This window comes from Octodon degus, unplaced genomic scaffold (genome assembly GCF_000260255.1).
Source record: "Octodon degus isolate 3935 unplaced genomic scaffold, OctDeg1.0 scaffold00201, whole genome shotgun sequence".
Classification (NCBI taxonomy): domain Eukaryota; kingdom Metazoa; phylum Chordata; class Mammalia; order Rodentia; family Octodontidae; genus Octodon; species Octodon degus.
Window position 1 is genome coordinate 593,525 of NW_004524777.1, and position 19,860 is coordinate 613,384.

The 19,860-nt window shown below is 34.4% G+C and overlaps 1 pseudogene; it reads right to left on the reverse strand.

Moving 5' to 3' along the window:
• Positions 1–2,000: 2,000 nt before the first annotated feature.
• LOC101568124 lies at positions 2,001–17,537 on the reverse strand (annotated as a pseudogene).
• Between the last annotated feature and the right edge of the window lie 2,323 nt (positions 17,538–19,860).

The following is a 19,860-nucleotide window of genomic DNA, read 5'->3' on the forward strand; positions in this document are numbered from 1 at the left end:
TTTCCTTACTTATTCACTCTAAATAGTTTCTCTTTCTTTTGGATGATTTATTTTTAATTCTCAATACCTATTATACATTTTATTCATGCTTTATACTTACAGTTCCTCACAACAAAGAAAGAATGTGATATTTACACATGTGAGTGATTTATCTCAAGCATTTATCTACTTAGAAATGTTTCAAGTTTAACCTTCTTTATGGCAGAGCAGTATTCTGTTCTATTAAAAAATCTGTACTTAGTGATTGCTTAATTGATGAGTATTTGGGTTGTTTCCAATATTGAACAATTGCAAACTATGTGGTTATAAACGTGTGTATACATACATTGCTGTGGCATGATGTTCTTAGTTCTTCTGGTAGATGTCCAAAAGGGAATAACTGGTTCATATGGGATCTAGAATCCTAGTTTTTGAGGAATCTGCATACTGACATTCACAGTGTTTTTGAAAGTCTACACTCCCACTAAAAGTAGTTAAGTGTTCCTTTTTCAAGATAACACATAGGGCATTTGTTGGTAGTGGTCTTATTTATAATAGCTACGTTTTGTGGAGTAAAAGAATAACCTCAGTATTGTTTTAATTTACATGTCTTGAATGATCCAGAATGTGGAACTTTTTCTATGTATTTATTTGGCATTTGATTTTTTTCCTCTGAGAAATGATTATTATATCAGATAATCATTTTTGGATTTTACCATTAAATTTGAAGGGGTATGATTACTTTAATTTTTTTAATATTCTAGATATTCCTTTTTTTCTGCAGAAAAGCTGGCCAAAAATTTTCGCATTCTGTGGTTTGTGTCATTACTCTTCTGGCAATTTCTTTTGCTGTATAAAATGTTTGTAATATGAGATTCCAGTTATTTATTCTTTCGATTATTTATTTGCTATAGAGGTTTTGCTGATGAAACTTTTACCTAACCCTGTGTCTTCAAGAGTTTTACCTATTCTCTCTTCCAGTAGATTTATTGTTTTCTATTTTCTGTTATGCACAGATCTTTGATCCATTTTGATTTTAAGGTTGTGTATGATCCAGTGAAGGTGTTTAACTCCTTTCTCAAAGATAAGGTGGCTGAGGCTGGGAAAATGGCTCAGTAGAATAAGTGCCTGCCTGGCAAGTGCAAGGTTCTGAGTTCAATCCTCAGAACCAAAAAAAAAAAAAAAAAAAAAAGTTGTGGATTGTGCTTGAAGTTGTTTTGAACATTCTGATCTGTTCACTTTTACTCAGGTCAGCTTTATGGGGGAGGGTTCTTTTATTTTGTATTAGTTTTGTTTTGCTTTTGCCAATAAGATGCTGTTATTTATTTATTTACTTATTTTTTTTTAGGGAAGGATCTACAGGATGTTCATGTCTCACTACTAGATCAGACTCATAATGATCTGACTGTTTACAGCCTCCCAAGGGCTGGTATTACAAGGGAGCCCCACCACACCCAGTCTCAATTGCCATCTCAGTGCCCCCCAGGGGCAGGGCCTGCATGGTAGGCTGGGGGTTCTAACCCCGGCCACTGTGTCTGTTTGAAAGTGCTTTAATCTGTTGAGCTATTTGTCTCACCGTACAATGCTGTTATAAAGACAGTAGTTTTGAAGTATAATATCAGATTGGGGATTTTGATGCCCCTGTAGTGCCTTTGCTGTCTAAAATTTCTTTTGCTATTTTTGGTCTCTTTAGGATTAAAGTGAACTTTAGGAATATTTCCTCTATTTCTGTGAGGCATGCTAATGGTATTTTGATTGAAATTTTGTTAAATCTATAAAAAAATTTGGAGAGTATGACCATTTTCACTAGGTTGGATCTTCTGACCCAAGACCAAGGGATATCTTCACTATTTTTTTTTTCATTTCACAAATAACTTTAATGTCAAAAGACACTTCCAGAAGTTCAAATCAGATTCAAGGCTATGGCTGAAGTTCTACAGGGAAATGTGGAGCCAGATTTCACAGGACAGCGGGCACTAATCTAGTCACATGTGCTTGAAGCAGGAGGTACCACAAGGGTCTCAATAGAAGCTGGTCTTTTTCATAATGCATAAGAACTCCTGCTTGTTAACCTTATCAATCATCTCCTGTAGCTCCTCATCAGTCTGGTTCTCTCCGAGCTCCTTGGCCATGTGATTCTGATTTCTGAATGATATTGTCCCGGTTTCATTGTCATCAAAGAACTTGAAAGCTTTCAGGATTTCTTCCTTGGTATCTTTCTCTGACATTTTCTGAGTCATCACAGTCAGAAAGTTACTGAATTTGATTTTGCCTGTCCCCTCATCATCAATTACATTTATCATTGTCTTGACTTCTCTCTTGGGCTCAGAGCTCAGTGTTCTCATTGCCACCATTAGTTCCTTTACATTGATGGTGCCAGTCCCATCTGCATGAAAGAGATCAAAATCTTCCTGTATTTCCAGTTTCTGCTCTTCAGTCAGCTCTGGCTTAGCTGCAATGGCCTCCAGTTATAAAAAGGCAAACATTATGTCAAGTGTTCTTCACATTTTTTTGATAGCATACGTGAACTCCTGTTTTACAGTACTATAATTTACAATGTGTATGTATTTTACTTTAATGTTTAGATATATTCATAAACATTTCACTTGTTTGATGCTACTGTGAAAGATGTACTTTCCTTAACTTCCTTCTTAGTATTTGCTATTTGTTTGTGGAAATGCTATAGATTTATTAGTGTTGACTTTGGATCCAGTTATGCTACTGAATTCAAGTATGAACTGTAGAATTCTTTTGGTGGAGGTTTTGGAGTCTTCCATACAAACCATCATGTTATCTACAAGTAAAGATATTTTAACTTTTTTCTTTTCTATCATTATTTATTTTATTTCATTCTCATCTAGATTTTCTAGCTAAAACATTAAGTAAACTGCATACTGCATACTGATATCCTAACTGTTTTGAATAGAAGTGGTGGTAGTGGATGTATTTGTCTTGTTCCTTATTTTAGAGTCAAAACTTTCAATTGCCCATTCAGTGTGAATTTGGCTTGTGGTTTGTCATAGATGCTTTTTATAAATTAAGACAGACCATTTCTTCTAATTTTCTGTACGTCTTTTTATCATGAAAGGATATTAGACTTTTTCAAGTGTGTTTTGGGATTTTATTGAGATGATCATATGTATTTCATCCTTGGTTCTATTAATATATTGTGTTACATTTATTGATTTGCATATGTTGAATTAGTGCTGTAATGAATATAACTTACTCATGTTGTAAAATTTTCTTGATGATGATTTGTTGCATTCTCTTAGCCAAAATATTATTGGTGATTTTTGGGAAGATTTGTCTATAGTTCCTTTTTCTGGTTGGGTCCTTCTCTAGTTTCAGTATGAGGGTAATACTTGCTTCATACATGACTTTATGTGTATGCTTTCCTTTTCAATTTCATAAAAGAGTTTGACAAGTAATTTCATAAGATTTTTTCTAAATTTCTTGTATGGTTGAACAGCAAATCCATGAAGAAAGGGAATTTTCATGGTCCCAGCCCAGGCGCAACGTGGGTGAGACACTCTTCCACCTCCTTGGGACAACCCACACCACTCTGCAGCACCTCTCCCACTCCTCCCGTCGAGTAGGACTATCTGCCGCATTCTGTAACTCCCAGAACCAGTCCTAGCCCAGGTCTGGTGAGTGTGTGGGAGAGCTTCCGCCTAACCTGCACCCTCGACACCTACTAATGGTTCCAGGCCAGGAGCAGCGTGGGTGAGACCCTGTTACAACCTACTTGGGATGCCACCCATCACTCTGCAGCACCTCCACCACCCCGCCACCCGAGTAGGAATTTCTGCTGTTTTCCGGGATCCCCCAGACCCAGTCCTAGCCCAGACACAATGAATGTGTGGGAGAGCAGCTTCTCCCCACTACTCCAACTTGTCCCCTCCAGGCTCAGCTCAAGCCTGGCATACAGGCCTGGGGTGTAACCCTGCAGCTGCAGTCCCTGCAGAAAGTGTAGAGGATAGAACTACCCAGCTAGTCCAGGAGCAGAAAATCTTTCCAGAGGGGCACAACAGGTTCACCCAAAAGGGCAGCAGCAGGAAGGAGCTGAGCACCACAGCCAGACCCAAACCATGCACAGCTGCATAAATCCAAACTTTAAGATCTGCACCTAAACGTTAGTACATGCCAGGGTTATAACTACAGCAAAGATCTACAACAAAGGTCAAAAGACAGTGTTACACAAAATAACAAGAAGGAAAAAAATGCAGCCTCAGAACCCAAGCCCACACATAACAAGTGCAGAGGCCACTAAGACAGAACAAATTGGGAATCACACAGCTGAAAGCAATGAATCAATGGCTTCTGAAATAAAGAAACAGCTGAAGAAATGTATAGAGGAACTCAGATTGCAAATAAAAAAGAAATCCCTGAGTTAATAACATCTGCAATAAAGAATCAAATGCAGAAACATATGGAGGAAACCAAATGCCCACCCAGAACAAGTGCAGAGGACACTAGCTCTGCTCAAATGCATGAATTATTAGCATCAACAGTAAATAAGCAACAGCAGAAAGTTATAGAGGAATTCAGAGCACAATTATTTTCTGAAATAAAAAAAAATTCTCAGAACTCATAGCATCTGAAGTAAAGAAGCAACTACAGAAACATAGGGAGGAAACCCAATCTGAAAAAAACACTGCAGTAAAAGAATTTATAACTGCTTCTAAAGAAGACATTGATTAAAAAAAATAGAGTAGATTAGAAAAAAGAAGGATTTCTTGAATGAGAAATACAGGAAAGAAATAGATTGCATGAAGCAAAGTCAAAGAGATAGAGTGGAAAATAAAATCCCAATCACAAGCTTCCAAAACCATTTAAGTGAAAGTGAAGACAGAGTATCAGATCTTGAACATGCTGGTGCAGCTAGTGAAAAGGTAAGAAAGGATCTTTTAAAAACAAGGAGGATGTGGGAAAGAATAATCCATAACCAGCAAGATGATGCAAAGATGAAAATGTGAGACTAATAGACATCAATGAGAAAAAAAGGAGTCAATACAAATGACATTAAAAAAATATGGGCAGAAGTAATAGCAGAAAACTTCCCAAATATGAGGAAACAAAAGGACATTCAGGTAACTGAAACATACAGAATGCCAAGTAACCTCAATCCAATGAAAAACACAATGAGACATATAATAGACAAGAACCCAGAAATTCAGCACAAGAATAATCTACTGCAAGCTGCTAGAGAAAATAAGCAGATCACATTCAAAGGAAAACCCATCAGAATTACAGCCAACTTCTCTTCACAACCCATGAAGGCAAGAAGAGCATGGAGCAGAGTACTTCAAGTCCTTCATGTAAACAAATTCCAACCCAAACTATTATACCCTGAAAGACTCTCAAGTTTAATGAAGAAGTGAAATACTTTCATGACAAAGAACAGCTAAAGAATTCCGTGATGACAAAGTGAACTCTACACAGGCTATTGAAAGATGTTCTAGAGAGGGAACAAAATGATCAGAATTCCACGAATGAGATCAGAAGCAACCAACAAAATAGGGTAAGCAATTAAACCCACGAGAAAAAAGGAGTAAATGACAACAGGTAAATAACATGTCAACCATAAGTCAATACTTGTCAATACGAACCATCAATGTAAATGCACTCAATTCACCAATTAAGAGAAATAGAATGACACAGAAGATTAGGAAAAAAATCCCACAACATGCTGTATACAAGAAACACATTTAACTCATCAAGACATTCATAGGCTGAAAGTCAAAGGATGGAACACAATAATACATGGCCCAGCACCTCAGAAAAAAAGCAGGGGTAGCAATCCTATTCTCAGACAATCTCAACTTCAAACCAACAATGATCAAGCGAAATAAAGAAGGAAACTATATACTGGCTAGCGGAAAAATTCAAGAGGAAGAGTTAACACTCATAAACATGTATATATCAAACACGGGAGCACCAAACTATATAAATCAAATCTTAATGGACATGAAAAATCTAATATCGTACAACACAATTTTAAGAGGAGACCTTAACTTCCCCTATCATCAAAAGATAAGTCAACCAGACAATAACTTAGCAAAGAAATAACAGAAGTGAACTACAGCTTGAAAAAAAATGGACTTGGTGGAAATGTACAAGGTGTGCAACCCAAACACAGCTGAATAAACATTTTTCTCAGCTGCACATGGGTCATTTTCTAAAATAGACCACATACTGGTCCATAAGTCATGCTTAAGTATATGCGAGAAAGCAGAAATTATCGCATGCACGTTATCTGACCACAGTGCAATGAAACTGGAAGTAAATGACAAAAGAAACCAGAAAAAAAACTTTAAATACATTGAAATTAAATGACACCCTATTCAGCAACCAATGGGTCACAGATGAAATGAAACAAGAAATTCAACAATATTTACAATTCAATGAAAATTCAAACAGAACTTATCATAATTTATGGGATACGATGAAATCAGCTTTCAGAGGAAAATTCATAGCTGTGAACTCACACATTAGGAAAACAGAACGGGAACAAATACCCTAATGCTACACATTCAACAACTAGAAAAAGAAGAGCAAACCAAAACCAGAGCCCAAACACAGGGGGAAATCATAAAGATTAGAGCAGAAATTCATTCAATTGAGGCAAAGAAAACAATTCAAAAAATTAAAAAAAGCAAAAAGATGGTTCTTTGAAAGATTAAATAAAATTGATAAGCCCCTAGCTAACCTCTTCAAACAGAGGAAAGAAAAAATTCAAATACAAGCAACAGGGAATGAAAAGGGTGTAATTACCACAGACTCCGTGGACATTCAGAAGATTAGCAATAGCTACTTTGAGAATCTTTACTCTCACAGAATAGAAGACACGGAAGAAATGGACAGATTCCTAGAAAGGTACAAATTATTACAAATGAATCGACAAGATATAACCACTCTCAATAGCCTAATAACAGCCAATGAAATACGAGATGTAATTAAAAACCTACCAGCATAGAAAAGTCCAGGTCCGGATTGATTCACAGCTGAACTGTACAAGACATTTACAGAAGATGTAGTCCCTATACTCCTCAAACTCTTCCATGAAATTGATTAGGAAGCAATGCTCCCAAAATCATTCCTGGAAGCAAATATTATACTGACACCAACACCAGGGAAAGATGCAACAAAGAAAGAGAACTAAAGGCCAATCTCTGTATTGAACATAGATACCAAAATCCTCAATAAAATACTCGCAAATAGAATACAGCATATAATCAAGAAGATCATAAAACTTGACCAAGTAGGACTCATCCCAGGGAAGCAAGGAGGGTTCAGTACCCAAATATCTATAAAAGTAATGCAGTTTTTCAATAAAGCGAAAACTAAAAAACACGTGATCATCTCCATTGATGTTGTAAAGTCTTTTGAGAAAGTCCAACACTCATTCATGTTCAAAGTTCTACAGAAAATTGGAATAGATGGCCTCTACTTCAATCTGCTAAAAGCCATTTATGAAAACCCAACAGCTAACATAATCCTAAATGGGGAAAAACTGAAATCTTTTACTCTTAGATCTGGTAAAAGACAAGGGTGTCCTCTATCACCACTCCTATTCAATTCAGTGCTGGAATCATTGGTTACAGACATTACAAAAGAGAAAGAAATAAAAGGAATAAGAATAGACAAAGAATAAGTTAAATTATCTTTATTTGCGGATGACATGATACTTTACTTGGAAGACCCAGAAAACTCCACCAAGAAGCTACTAGAATTAATACAGAAATTCAGTAGCATAGCAGGTTATAAAGTCAATACCCAAAAGTCAATAGCATTCCTCTACACAGACAACAAACACACTGAGAGGGAAATTATAGAAACAATACCTTTTACAATAGCATCAAGGAAAATGAAATTCCTTGGAATTAATTGAACTAAAGAAGTCAAAGAACTTTTCAAGGAAAATTATGGTACTCTGGAAAAAGAGATCTTAGAGTTTTTCAGAAAACAGAAAGATATTCCATGCTCTTGGATAGGAAGAACCAACATTGTGAAGATGCCCATACTCCCAAAATTGCTGTATGGATTTAACGCAATCCCTATCAAACTACCACCAACATACCTCACAGAGGTTGAGAAATCATTCCTAAAATTTATCTGGAACCAGAAAAAACCTAGAATAGCAAAGGCAATTCTGGACAAAGAGATGAGGCAGGAGACATTATAATTCCTGACTTGAAATTATACTACAAGGCTACTGTGATAAAATCAGTATGGTACTGGCAACAAAATAGACCAGAGGATCAAAGGAATAGATTAGAAGACGTTGAAGCCCCTATGAACACACTCAGTAACCTTATCTTTGACAAAGGGGTCAAACATACTCACTGGAAGAAAGATAGCCCTTTAACACATCGTGCGGGAAAAACTGGCTCTCTACATGCCCAAAACTCAAACTTGACCCAAGTCTATCACCATGCACTAAACTAAAGTCAAAATGGATTAAAGATCTAAACATTAAAGCAGGGACACTAAATCTCCTGGAAGAGAAAGTGGGAGGACCTCTTAAAGACATAGGGGTAGGCAAAGAGTTCATGGACAGAAATCAAAGCTCACGGGAAACAGCTGAAAGTATTAACAACTTGGATCTGCTCTTACTTAGAAGTTTTTTCAGGTCGAAAGAAATTACCAACAAAGTGAAAAGGCAACCACAAATTTAGACAAAATCATGACAAATAAGTACTCAGACAAAGGTCTGCTGTCTAGAATTTATAAAGAACTAAAAAACACTATGGCCCCCAAATTTAAAGACCAAATCCAGAAATGGGCGTCTGAGATGAACACATACTTCTCAGAGGAAGAAATTAAGGAAGGGAATAAATATAGGAAAAAATGCTCCACCTCGAGAGCCATTCACAAAACGCAAATTAAAGCAACATTGTATATCATCTCACCCCTGAAACTATGGTTATCAAAAAGAAATCACCCAACAACACATGTTGGAGAAGCTGTGGGGAAAAAGGAATCTCTCTCCACTGCTGGTGGGAATGTAGACTGGTGCAACCATTATGGAAATCAGTATGGAGACTCCTGAGAAAACTTGGACTAGAAGTCCCATTTAAACCAGCTATTCCTCATCTGGGAATTTTCCCAGAGGATCTGAAAACATCATATTACAATAATGTATGTGTGCCTATGTGTATAGCAGCACAATTTGTAATAGTCAAATCTTTGAAATAACCAAGATGCCCATCACCTGATGAATGGTTGAAAAAGTTGTGGTATTTTTACAGAATGTTGTATTATTCAGCTATTAAGAATGATAAACTTGAAGCTTTTATATTGAAGTGGATGCCACTTGATCATATACTCATAAGTGCAATAAACCAGACTCACATGTGCAAATATTGTACAGTCTCCCTAATAGAAGAACTCAAAGGAATAAATACAAATATAAAGGTATAATACAAAGAAAAGGAAAGTAGGATCTCAGGGACTAACTTATCAAGAGATGGAAAGGAGAAGAGCTAGGAAACATGAAAAAGTCAAGCCATACAGTTATATGTAGAAGATGGGCAAGGCAATGATCCTGAGAATCTTCAGAAGATTTTTTAATCTAGCATTTAATTTGGAAGATTCTCACCCTGACTAACTATATATACTAATACCTATGAACTAAGCTACTGCACTGCATATGGTAATTTGTAATAGTAGTTTCATGCTTGAAGTGCCTGTCATTCTGGTCTTGTGAATATGGGCTGCTTGTCAGGACATGACAGTTGCTGCTATGATGTCTCTCTGGTAGATGGTTGTTCAAGAATAAGGGGGTGGTGAATGAAAGCACGAGACAGGAAATGGAATATTGTGGGACTGTCCTGCCTCAAGGTTGTATATGGTGAGATTTTTGGACTTATGTGTAAACATAAGAAATATATAATTCTCTATGCCTATTTTTAAAATATATTATAATTTTTAAATGTTTTAAGTTATTCTGTAGGGACATAAAGTTCAACATATCAATACTTGATGAAAAATACCTCTTCTATATTATGCCTAAAATGTTTGATATGCAGACAGATAGTGAGGTTAAGCTTAGCAGCCTAAGTTGTATGGCAATAACAATAAGCTTGTCTTCTGGATGGTTAACAACCTAAGTTTGCAGACCAAAATTAGAGAAAAAGGAGGGCTGCAAGGAAAGTCAACATTTTGTCCCTAGCCTTCAAAGTCAATTAAGACTCATGACATATGTGAACTTGTACTGTAATGGTATGTAACTCAGTAGTGTCCCAAATTTTCTGATCAAGGAGATTATTGGTCCAAAGAGGAAAGTGATCGATGATGTAGAGTGTGCCTAAGGAGAGTCACATGGAGAGAAAACATTCTCTCAGGCTTTCACAGAGAGCACATTGGCCAAGCAAGGGCCGTTACTCATCCACATGGCTGACACTGACAAAGGTTCTACAATCTGAGGTACAGGATCTCAGGATAAATCCTGAGGGGATTTCACTGACCTTATCAGATCCAAAAGCTACAACTCTTGTTGCATAGGTCCTGCTTTACCTTGGTCTTAACCATCCAGCAGAAAAGTATAAAAACGAAATATGAGAAGTAACACCATGCTGTTATGTTGAGCTGTAGGGGACTCAGGTCAACAATTTCTGACATTGCCAATCAAGCAGAAGACCCAATGCTATTATGGGATACTGGACTCTTTTAGAATATTTTGCTGAGTTTACACACTTCTAATATTCAAATAATGGAACTTAGCAAAAAAAGGGTATACAGTTAAATAAAGAAATGGCATTTTCTTTGTTAGTAAGTTTTCAATTACATTTTCAGTTTTGTTGACTGATACAAGGTCATTTGCAATTTTTATGTTTTTGTGATTCATGTTTTATAGTTCATACGTGGCTAGCAACCTTTCCAATTTTTTTCTGTGCTGTATATCTTTTTAAAATAAAGTTTCACAGAGTACGTATTTTTGATTTTCTGGATTTCCACTGAAGTTGTTGTGATTTCACTTATTTTATTCCAAATTGCATGCATTTGAGACATTTACTTCCTCTTTTTTATGATTGACTAAAGTTTTTCAATTTTTCTTAGTGTTTTAAAGAAGCAACTGTGATTCACTGATTCTTTTTACTATTTTCTTAGTCTCAGTTGCATTGATTTCTGCTCTTATCTTTATAATTTTCTTCCTAGTACTAGCTTTGGTTTTAGTTGCTCTTATCTTTATAATTTGCTCCCTAGTACTAGCTTTCTTTTTGTATATGTTTGAGATTCAGCATTAGTTTCTTTATTTAAGCTTCTTGTATTTTTCTGATATGAAAATTCACTGACATATATTTCCCTCTTATGACTGCTTTCACTGTCTCGAACTTTAGTATGTTACACGAGAATTATCAGTTAAATGTTGATACTGTTTAAGTATCTTCTTCAGATTCTTCTGTGACTCCCTGCTTGTTCATGAGATTTACTTAATTTCTAGGTATTTATGCTGGTTTTTTTTTTTTGCTGTTGATTTCCAATTTCATTCCTGTATAATAAATAATAATGGCACTGGGTAATATCAATCTTTTTATATCTACTGAAGCAAGTTCTGTGGGCTTGTATGTGGTCTATTTTGGTGAACATCTCACATGCACCTGAGAAGAGTGTGTTTTCTGATGTTATATAATGGAATACTCTGTAGAGTACATACTTGTTCACTGAATAAATAAAGTCTATTTGTTCACTGGGTTGGTTGAATTCTAATATTTCTTTTTTACTTTGGTCTACTTCATCTATCTATTTGTAAGAGTGGGGTTCTAAGGTCCACCCTGAAACTGTATTCAAGCCCTAAAGTACCCATTGTGTGTCCTTGGGGATTTAAGGATTTGTGCTGGCAAGTCAGCTGTGATTCTGGTGCATTTTTCCTTCATGAGTTATACATTTCTTTCCTATAGATGCACTTAATGTTTTGTTCATATTCTAAGTTTCTGGAAACTTCATTACTTTATTACCTTGCATATTTGTGTTTTCTTGTCTATTAATATTTGTTTTATGTAGCTGGGTGGAGCCATTTGTTGCATAAATATGTATGATTGCTATTTGTTCTTCTTAATGTTTTCTATTAACAAGTGTGCAGTGACCTTTTTTCCCTTTTAATCACTTTTGGCTTAAAATTTACATTGTATGCAAATAGAATTTGCTATCCCTGCTCTGTTCTGTGTTCCTAAGGCATGGATAATTGTTTCCCACTATTTGACTCTTTGTCTGTTGATTTCCTTTTGTGATAAATGTATTCCTCAAATGCAGCATATTGCAGAATCTTGCTTCTTGATACATTCTTTCAGTCTGTTTCTTTGATTGGTGAGTTGAGACCATTTACGTTGATGGTTCTAAGTGATATGTATGGATATTTCTTCTTAATGTTGGCTCCTGTTTTTTGTTCCCTGACTTTCTCCTCTGTTTCATTGCTTGCTCTGCCTTGCAATTTCATTCTATTGGTGTTCATGTATTTGTAGTTTTGTTATCTCTTTTTAATATGTTCTTCAGAGCATTCTATAGATCTGTTTTGGTGCTCATAAATTTCTTTAGTTATTCTCTATCATGGAAGTATCTTATTTCTCAACTTTTTTGAAAGATAATTTTGTGGGGTACATCAATCTGGGTTGAAGTTTATTTCACTTTAGGGGTTGAAGAACCTCACTCCAAGCTCTCCTTGATTTGAGGGTTTGTGTTGACAAGTCCACTGTGATTCTGATGGGCTTTCCTATATAACTACATTTCTTTCCTCTATCTGAATTTCATATTTTGTTCATTTTCTGCATTTCTGGAATCTTGATTACTGTATACCTGGATATTTGGAGTTCTATGTGCTTCATTTATTTGGGCTTTTTTCCTCTTTTTTATTGAAAAAAGTAAAGAAATTCTCTATCTATTTCAAAGCACCTCATTTCTGTAAAATATTTTAGTAACTATATGTTATATTAATCAGGCAATGCACAGCTTAGAAGTCACTCAGCTAAGTAAATTCTATCACTCCATCTTCATTCTGTACCACCCTCTCTACTATTCAAGGCTGTCTTTGGTATCTGCAGAAATTTCTCTAAGATAATGCAAAAATAAATATAAGACGATAAGGTTGCACTTAAATATGATGCTATATGTGAATTAATTTACATTCTTATAGTATTTTAATATTTTTACATTTATTCTTATTGTTTTATAGTTTCATATGTTTTCAAAAATGTCAAAATGCAAAACTTTAGAAACAATGCTTCCTTTATTTTTATGTCAAAAATTTTATACATATTTGAGAAATCTTCTGCTATTATTTCTTTGAAGAGACTTTTTGCTCTGCCCAGTTTTCTTACTTATTCCAGGAAGTCCTATGTTATTTGTCTTGCTTCATGCTATTGCTGTTCTTTGATTCATTAGTTTTTTGTATTTTTTGTTCTCAAATTCATTACATACTGCTATTATCTTTATGACTTGTTTCCTTGGCTAGCTCCCAGTTCATATTATTCTCCATTTTCATAGGAACTTCAGGTGAATAATCAGGTTAATATGGGGTCAGTCAGTCCATTGAATGTCTGAATTTATTAAGAAACATAAATTTACTGTAATGAGTTCTTTCATGTTTGTGACAGATTTGACTACATGTATTAATACTTGTTTGTAGAAACTAATTTTTCCTTGGTTGCTTCAGTAGTCCATTGATTATTCAAAACTGCATTGTTTAATTCCTATGTATTTTCATATTTTTGTAGTTTCTTTTGACATTCTTTTCTAGTTTCATTGTGTTTTGATGTGATGTTATTATTTGCATTGAGTCACTAAAATTCATTTGCATTTACTTAAACATGTTTTGTGGGCTTGTATATAGTCTGTTTTGGAAAATGATCCATGTGCTGCTGAGAAGAACGTATGTTCTTTTGCTATGGAGTAGACGTCTGTATAGATATCTATTAGGTCCACTTTATTGAAGTTTTGATTCAACTCTGATATTTGTTTATTGAAATGTTATCTCATTGATTTGACTACTTTTGAAAGTGTGGCATTGAGGTCCTGCACTGTGATTATGTTGATGTTTATATGATTTTTTTTATATCCAATAGGATTTTGTGATAATGTTTTTTGCATTGGTGTTTGGTGTATATGTGTTTTTAATTGTTTACTCTTCATGTTGAGTTTTTCCCTGGAAAAGAAAGTAGTGCTCTTTTTAATCTTTTTCTGACCAGGTTTGTTAGAAGAACCCTTTGAAAACCAGATACATGACTCTACTTATTGTATGGCTCCTGTTGCATGAGATATTGTTTTTTAACTTTTGATTTTTAGTCTATGAATGTCTTCTTGGATTAAATATTTTTTTTCTGTACAGAATATTATTGATTTATTTTTAGTTCACAGTTTGTCAAGGTTTCAGTCCATAACCTTCTGGCTCCAAGGAAGGGTGTCACATGGCAGAGGGGCACCCATTCATGGCAGCAGAAGACAGTGGAAGCAACAAGAGTGAGTGAGAAAAGTCTCCTTCTGTCCCTTATATTGTATTCATTCTACCTGGATTAGGGCAGTGCCAGTTCAATCAGCAGACTGATCCAGCAAGTACCCACCCTTTATCCCAGCACCCTTAATCCCAGCATTGCATTAGTCACATACTCTAGATTCAGCCACCTCCAGACAAAACTGCATGACTACCTTAGGTGTTACTAATACTGTCACTGTTGTCATTACTACTGGGTTAGGCTTTGGGTGCACTTCTAGACACATACCACAACATGCCAGAAGTAGTGGATGTGGATTAGAGTAGAAACAGAGATCTTAAGCAAAAATAAATAATTTAGAAATGGAAAAGCACAGTTTTTTCAAAATTCCAAGCTAAATATTGCCCTAGAAAAAATAAGACTTGAAAAACCACTTGATTATGATTCTGCTGAAGTGTTAGAGTAATTGAACGAGAAAAGTATGGAGTGCTTATGTTGCATGGATGCAAATTTTGTACTAAAGATTCAAACAGACTACTTATGAATGGGGAACAACCATTAAATTCATAAAGTCAACATTTTATCTTGAAGTTTGTAGTTCCTGATTTGTGTGTGTGTGTGTGTGTGTGTGTGTGTGTGTGCGTGCATGCGTGCATGTATTTTAATTTTTGTGCTTATCTCTGTCATTAATTAAGAAATTGTGAAATAATTACATTGAGATATTAATGTAAGTTATTTACATTATACTATTAAATCATACAATTACACTATTTTTCTGTTACTTCTTCTCTTTCTATTCCCTCCTTTATTATTCCCTTAGTCTGGTATACTGTTTGCATTAGAACTTTGACATCGGTGACTTTAATGAATTTTTTGGATAGAATTGGAAAACTTTTGCCATGTTGATGGTGTGATCATGAATTCCTTAATATGTCATGAAAATAACTTATTTATGTATCAATTTAGAAAGATATATATTGATCTTGTTTGAAAGTGTGTTTTATAGTATTTGAAATACTTTATACTCTCTTGTTATTTCAGGTACGGTTGAAAAGTATGGCATAGTTTTAATGGATTTACATTTAGAAGTAATTTCTTGTTTTTCTCTAGCAGGCCTTAAGTTTCTTTCCTTGAGATTTTGACTATGATGAATCCTTGAGAAGTATTTATGCATCATGGCTTACTGGGACTCCATATGTGACACATATCTTTTTTCTTAATTCTATCTTTATGTTTGTAATGTTTTCTGCTTTGTTTTCTGTATGTTTTTTTATGCTGTGTTTTTGTCTTCTAATTGTTCATTAATTTAAATCATTCTTAGATTTTTATATCATTATGAGTTTTAAGGTTTGTCTATATGTGGTCAACGTCATCATCCCTCCCTTCCATTTCTGACATTGTGCCCTCATGTTAATCACTTCTATTTTCTATATTTTAATGGAATTTTTAGTCTCTTCAATTTATGGAGTATATTTTTATGGAGTCCAAGTATTTGATAAATAGGTCATTACATCTTTTTAGATCAACAAGCTTTCATTCATGTCTTCTGTAAATGCATTGATTCTTTGATTTTAAGTTTATTGTCTCTTTAGTTATATCTTCAGTGAGCTCACAGAATATCTTATTAATTATTTCCTTTTCTTGTTTATACAACTAAATTGTGAAGTTTTGAATTTCACCCCATCTATACCTAATGGATCACCTTTAGGGGAATTAAGTGTTTCTGAAGCATTCTATTGTCTTAATATAACTTAAGAAACAGTAATATACCACCCTTATATATAAAAAAGAATGCTGTAATTATACTTTGAACATAGAGACAAATCAAGTACTGACACACTGAAACATCTACTAAATGCAACAGTTGTACCTTCACTAACAAAATGAAAGAATCCAACAGTGATATCAGAGTTCACTGAATACATAAAACTTAATAAAGCTTAATATATATTGTAAAGACAGAGGGGATAGGAAACCAGGAAATCAAATGAATAAAACTTTAAAACTAAACTTATGAAAGATTAGCAGATAAAAGTGAGAAAAAGCATTCTTTTAAGTAGTTAAGGTAAATTGATAGGATTAGATAAAAAGAGAAATTAACAGGAAAAAAGCAAAAGAAGAAAAAAGAAAAGAAAAATTCCCCACTTCTTAGTGGGCCTATTTGCATGTTCCTTCTCTGTGATTGCCTCCTGTGGCTACCTCCCACACAGTTCTATTCGATGATGACACCATAAAAAAATCATATATTTATTGTTTTTGCTTGTGCATTGTATTATATTTATTGATATACATATGATGAACTATCCTTCCATTGCAAACATGAATCTGATGTAGTTATAAGTTTTTTTAAACTATTTGTTTCATTTTTTGCAAGTATCATTTTCAGAATTTTTGCATTGTTCACTAAGAAATTTGACTTGTAGTCTTTTTCATGTTTAGTCTTTTCCATTTTGGTGCCATGTTAATGTTTGTTTCAATTAAAGATGTGACTGATAATATTACTTCCTTTACAATCTTAAAAACATTTTTTGAAGAGTATTGCTCTTAGATCTTCCCTCAAGTTCTGGTAAATTTTACTGATGAATTCAGAAAAGACTGCGTTTTTCATACTTTCTTCTTTTTTTTATCACTGTCTATTATTATTATTCATTGTAGGTGTATTATTGGTGTTTTTTATTTCTTGGTTCAGTTTTGGTAATTCATACGTGCCTTTCCTGTAACTTATCCATAACTTTTAACCTTCAATTTATTGAAATATAGGTTTTGAAGTAGTTTCATATAATCTGCTGGATTTAGGTGGTGTGCTTCACTTTTCATTTTCAATTGTTACTATGAGTCTTTTTTCTTTATTTGGTAAGTTTGGCTCAGCATTATCAATATTGTTTATTCTTTCTGAGTTCCAATTCTGGTGTATTTATTTTGTGTTGGTGTCATTTTTAGTCATTGCCGTCTCAATTTTTACTCCAACCTTTTAAATCTCCTTATTTCCACATATTTTTAATTGAATTTCTCTTGTTCTTCTATTACTTCAAGATGCATCATTAGTTTACTTACTTGAATAGCTTTATTTTTCTTAATTTGACAATTCACAGTGACAAATTTCTCCATTAGAACTTCTTTTGCTGTGTCCATGGCTTTGATATTTTGTGCTACCCCTGTCATTTGATTCTGGAACTATTTTAATTCCTTCAATAAACCATGACTTTTAAAATGTATTTTATTTAATTTCTACATACAATCCATATCTATCATGCAATTTCTATAGCTCCTGAACTTTCTTTTTTTGTGGTACCAGGGATTGAACTCAGCACCCTGCACTTACCAAGCCAGTGCTTATTCTACTGAGCCATCTCCTTGGCCCCAAAGAAATTATTCAATGCCAAGTGAGGCAGATGCTATCAAGCAGTGGTTTTATTGTAGATAGGTTTTGGTCTTCATATGAATTTTTGGGGTACCAGTGATTGAACTCAGGACCATGAACTTGTCAGGCAAGTGCTTATTCCACTAAGTTATCTCCCTGGTAGCTTTCTTTACTTGTTGGTTTATAGTGTAATACCATGATGCTCTAATAGGATTCAATATATTATTTCAATTATTTTGTATTTATTTCAGCATGTTTTGTGTCCTTTAGTCTATTTTTAGTCTATTTTAAAGAAGTTTACATGTACTGTATTAAAATGTCCTGTAGCAGATTACTTTAAAAGCTAGAACTCGATATCCCACTCAAGCCAGCTATTCCCCTCCAAGGAAATTTTCCAAAAGAACTGAAAACCTCACACCACATATTTTTCCTCCCATGTTTATTGCAGTGCAGTTTGTCATAGCTAAGTCGTGGAAACAATCCAGATGCTGATCAACTCAAGAATGGATAAAGAAGATATGGTAGTTTTACACAGTGGAGTATTATTCAGCTATAAAACAGTAGAAATTTGAGTCCTTGGTAAGTAAATAGATGTAACTAGGGAACTTACTCTTAAGTAAAATAGACCCGCATGTGCAAAAATCATATTGTCTCCTTAGTGTGAGAACCAGAAAGAGAAAATTTTAATCTTAAATGTGCAATAGATAAGGGGAAAATGGAATGAATTTATTGAAAAGGAAAGAGGGAAAGAGTTGTTGAATTAAGGAGGAGAGAAAAGGGAGTGATGAAAAGTTTTACTTATGTATATAAGAAGGATTGTTTGGACATCTGTACTGTATATTTCTTCTGGACTATAGAAAGGAACAGATACATTTTGTCTTTCTTTTTCAATTGTCTGTAATTTTTCTCTTCTCAATTTATTACTCATTCCTTTCATCTTTCTTCAAATTTTACATGCATATATATGGTAATATGAATAACTGGTTGGAAGACAACACTATGTAGTACAATAAATACCATGAAATTTATATTATTTCATTAAGTGAAATTCTGTATCACTTGTATTTTTTTCTGTTTTAATTGCAGTTAGTACTCTCTTTAAAAAATAAAAAAAAGTTATTGCCACAAAAATGTCATTATTTTTTAAATAATAGTGACTCTTTCATTTTTCCCTTAATTTAACAAATAGTCTAGTTATGTATGTTTTTTTTTATGACACCCACAACTTAAAGTAGGAAACGTTATTCTGATATTGATATCAATCTATGTTGGGTTGACTAAAAGGCACTATCAAGATTGCAGAACAGCATGACATAGTAGAGTTGTTCATCTCATGTGAGCCAGGAAGTAGACAGAGAGAAAGTAGGAGCTTAAGAATAAATAAGTCCATTCAGGTCACATTCTCGGTCACCCAACTCTTTCCGGGCCCCAATTCCTGAAAGCTCATTGAGCTACTCAATGCCTGAATAGATAAAACTACTGTTGAGTAAGGTGGCCACATAAATCAATTACCTTCTGCACAAATGAGACTGTGAAACAACATTTTAAATCTAAATTATAACCTTTTGTTATTGGTTCCCAAAATGTTTTTCCTTGTCATATTATGCAAAATGAACCAGAACATATTAAAATATTCAGCTTCAAAATTTCCACAGACTAAATGCAATCTATTAGCTATGTGCCTCTGTGAAAAATCAAAAAAAGTTAAGCACTGCTAACAAAAAATAAAAGAATGGCACTGGATAATCATTCTCATTGCAAATGGGAAAAATAGGTGGAGAGAAAAAATAAGATAAAAACAAGACCAAACACAAGTGGAGAAAAGCAAATCCTATAGCTGAGTTTCCAAATCTTGGGTAAGTTGTGGCGATATGTAAGTTTTAAAGGATTTAGGCATCCCTACATTTACATTTCCGTTTGCAGTTCTCAGTGCCTCTCCAATGATTTTGCTGTGTTCACTATGTACCTTTACTTAAGAGACATTCCATTCTTGGGGTCTTCAAATTCTTGTCATTTCCACTTCTCTTTTCACTTCACTCTTACAGCTTTATGCAGTGCCCTCTCGGGATTGCACTTCCTTGTGTTCCAGGTTCT